The sequence below is a fragment of the Rhinopithecus bieti genome, unplaced genomic scaffold (assembly GCF_001698545.2).
Source record: "Rhinopithecus bieti isolate Rb0 unplaced genomic scaffold, ASM169854v2 scaffold_36959, whole genome shotgun sequence".
Lineage (NCBI taxonomy): Eukaryota > Metazoa > Chordata > Mammalia > Primates > Cercopithecidae > Rhinopithecus > Rhinopithecus bieti.
Window position 1 is genome coordinate 2,738,721 of NW_016816945.1, and position 4,230 is coordinate 2,742,950.

The 4,230-nt window shown below is 32.5% G+C and overlaps 1 protein-coding gene across 2 annotated transcripts in view; it reads right to left on the bottom strand.

Annotated features, from left to right (window-relative positions):
- Positions 1–4,230, bottom strand: part of LOC108517547 (leucine-rich repeat and IQ domain-containing protein 3) — a 51,392-nt gene that overhangs the window by 26,941 nt on the left and 20,221 nt on the right. Inside the window, exon 1 of one of the 2 annotated variants that reach the window (XM_017855534.1) lies at positions 1,405–1,487. The exons of the other annotated variant lie outside the window; for it this stretch is intronic. The gene's annotated coding sequence lies outside the window, so the exon portion shown is untranslated. Of the gene's footprint in view, positions 1–1,404; positions 1,488–4,230 lie in introns of those variants that run through there. 2 annotated transcript variants of the gene reach the window in all.

The following is a 4,230-nucleotide window of genomic DNA, read 5'->3' on the forward strand; positions in this document are numbered from 1 at the left end:
AAAAAAAAAAAAAAAAAAAAAAAAAAAAAAAGGAAAAGAAATGAATATAAGGAAGAAAGCAGTGGCATAAACTTCTGTCATGTACTGAGTTTTTCCTGATTTGCTAGATGCAAAAATGTCACTTAACTTATAGCAACGGTTGCAATTTCTTCCTATTTTCTTAGTAGCAAATGTTTTCAGTGAAGTCTCTCCCATTACACGTGTACATATACTCTGGTATAAATGACTTATCTAAGATATGGTACAAGATCACCATAATAAAGAATATAGTTTATGAAACATCTCACATCTAACATGTAATAAAGCTATACTGGGGATAGATTGTAATAGAATAGAAAGTTACAGAGATGCACAGGAATTATCCCTCTCACTTTACATCTTTAATCCATTTCTGAAAATTAGACATTCTGTAAAGAAGTGCTATCCTGGTGCCTATTTCTCTATATTCTACATGGGAAAATTGTAAAACATTAAATGTTAACCACCAACCCCTATTTGATTTCCAAAAATGAAAATAGAGCATTACAAACATTAAAGCAGAAAAACACACTAAAACACGAATTTATAAGTACCTTTCACACTAATGTGCAAATTACTTAAAACATTGCTTCTTGATCATCAGTTATTAAGGCTGCTTACAAGCAGTTATCCATTGCAATGATGTGGCTGTTAGTGACAACGGCGTCTCAAATAGCCATACTTATTGTTGACATTCGTCATGCTCTAAAAGTGCCTACATATGATTTTTAAAACATCCTTATTGAGATATACTTAATATCCCATATTAGTCGCATATTAAATCATTAAAGTGTACAATGTAATTGTTATAATGCATTTATAGAGTTGTGCAACCATAAGTACCACCACAGTCCAGGTTTAGAGCATTTTCATCACCCCAAACAGAAACCCCATACATATCAGCATCATTCACCATCCCCTGTCTCCTACCATCTCCCCCACCTTAAGCAACCACTAATCTACTTTCTGTCTGCCAGATTTGCCTATTCTGGATATTTCTTATAAATGTAATCATACAATATGTGGTCTTTTATAAGGGGTTTCATTATTCTAAGGCAGTACATTACAGCTTTATGATTTGTTCCCTTTTAAAATTTGCCTTTTATGCAGTTTGCTTTCACTACTCCACCCTGAGTTCTACCTGTCTGGTAATTTTAGGTAGAACAAAATATTTAAACCAATTTCATACCTGGCCATAAAGAGTGAAAAAAAATAGACTGGGCAAGTTTGGCTTAGAATTAAGGTCAAACTTTTTACAGGTTCCTTGATAATTATATTTCCCTTTTCCCAAGCTTACCATTTCTTTCATCTTCTAAGGATCATGATGCTTCAGTCTTTTTTTCCTCTATGATCAGGATCTTAATTTGAATATCTAAATTTCTCTACCTGATATCTTAGGTCCAAATATGTGAGTTCCACCAGGACCGCGCTGACTACGTAAGTCTTACTAGTCCGATGTCCACTGAAACAGTGCTTTGGATCTAACTTTCTCTTTTTTGAGCCATTGGACAGCTACAGCCACTGTTGGATAGTGGTTCGGGTAAAAAAAAACAGGAGCAAAATCACTTGCATGTCTGGAATGCCACATCCTATCATTTCAGAAAGTAACTTCATGAAAGCTACTTAAATTCACGATGTCATAGATTCTTCATCTATAAAATGGGAGAATGGAAGTGCCCACTTAATATATTTGCTGTGAGGATTGAGTAAAATCTGCTTGGCACTGAAGAAGAAACTTTAAAATTTAGCTGTTTTTCTTATATCAGCTCTCAATTTCATTTTTTGATCTACAACTTCTTATATCCTTGACAATGGAAGACATCTCTAATACACTCAAAAGCTTTTCTGACACTGCCTTTCTCACACTCTGGGCAGAGAGCTGTTATTAATTGGAGTAGATTATAAGCCAATACAGATTTACTATCTTCATCTGATATAATAAATTTTGCTTTATCTCTTATTATATAACAATTACACATCCCTCTCTGAGCTCTTCTCTCTGTGGAATATATTCAATTTGCATTTCCTTTTTGTTTCATAATGTGTATTATGTCTGACTTCTTTAAAACAAAATACATTCTAGATTGTAGGAATATTACTTACACTTGATCTTAATTCAAGTATTCAATTAATTTTTTATTTAAAAATTTCCTTGTTCACTATTCTTTCTGGCTTTAAAAATAACATCTTCTTTGAGATACAATTCATATGCCAAACAATGTATGTTTTTAAAGTGTACAATTACAATAATCAAAACAGTTTGGTATTGGCAAGAGTATTGACAAATAGATCAATGGAACAAAGTAGAGAGCCCAGAAATAGATCTGTCCTGTGATAAAAATAGTCAACTTATCTTTAACAAAAGAGCAAAGGCAAAATAATGAAGCGAGACAGTCTTTCCAACAAATGGTGATGAAATAAACGGTTCTCCATATGCCAATAAAACAAGTTAATCTAGACATAGACCTTACGCCCACGACAAAAATTAGTTTGAAATGGCTCATAGATTTAAATATAAAATACAAAACTATAAACTCAGAGAAGAAAACAGAAGAAATCCTATATAATTTTGAGTATGACAATAACTTCTTTAAAAAACACCAAAGATCCATGAAAGAAATAACTGTTAATCTGCATTTCATTAAAATTAAAATTTCTGCCCTGCAAAAGACAATATCCAGAGAATGAGAGAGCAGCCACAGACTTAGAAAACTATTTCAAAACACACAGTTGATAAATAACGTTATTAAAACTCAAAAATAATAAAATAAATAATCAGATGAAAAAATGAGCAAGGGGCTGAGTGCAATGGCTCACCCCTGTAATCTCAGTACTTTGGGAGGCTAAGGCAGGAGGATTGCTTGAGCCAAAGAGTTTGAGGTTGCAACAGCATATGATGGCACCATTGCACTCCAGCCTGAGCTACAGAGACAGACCTTGCCTCTAAAAGCAAATAAATAAATAAATAAATGAACAAGAGACCTCCTTTGTCCATTTCTTGACAAGAGACAAGAAAATATACAGACAGCAAGAAAGCATATAAAAAGATGCTCCACATCATGTGTTATTAGAGAATTGCAACTTCATAAGATAACACTACACACCTACTAGAATGGCCAAAATTCAAAACACTGACAACACCAAATACTGATGAGGTTATGGAAAAACAGGACCTCTCATTCATTGCTGGTGGGATGCAAAATGGTACCACCACGTTGGAAGACTGGCAGTGTTTACAAAACTAAAGATATTTTCACTGTAAAATCCAGCTGTCATGTTCCTTAGTATCCATCAAAATGAAATGAAAACACTGGAAACTTGTGTCTGTACAAAAAACCTGCACATGGATATTTATATTTAATAGCAGCTTTATTAATAATTGGCAAAATATGGAAACAATCAAATGTTCTTTAGTAGGTGAATGGATAAATAAACCTTGGTATATCCAGACAATGGAATATTATTCAGTGCTAAAGACTTGTGCTATCAAGACATTAAAAAAAACACAAAAAATAAATGCATAGTATTGAGTGAAAGAAGTCAATCTAAAAAGGCTGCATACTGTATGATTCCAGATACTGGTATATAACATGTGTGCACAGGTAAACCTGTGAAGAATAGTAAAAAGATCAGTGGTAGCCAGGGATAAGGTGGGGAGGACGGGATAGATAAGGAGTGCACAAAGGATTTTTAGGGTAGTGAAATGATTCTAAATGATACTGTAATGTTGGATAAATGTCATTATACATTTGTCAAAACTCATAGAATGCACATTAAGAGTAAACCCTAAGGCAAATTATGATCTTTTGCAGATAATAATGTGTCAGTTTAAGTTCATCTATTGTAACAATTGTACCACTGTATTAAATGTGTGGGATGTGAATAATGAAGGAGGTCGTGCATATATTGAAATAGAATGTTATGGAAAAATCTCTCTACTTCCTGCTCAATTTTGCTATGAACAAAACTGCGCTAAAAAAAATAAAGTTTATTAATTACAAAAAGGAAGAAAACACAAATCAATATCTATATATACCTACACACACATACATATAAATACACACATACATATATACATACATATACACACATACATACACACTTTTAATGTATGTGTATATATGTATATATTTATGTGCAATTATAAATATAATTTAAAATACAATTATGAATTATAAATTATATAAAATATATTATATCTTATGAATTATA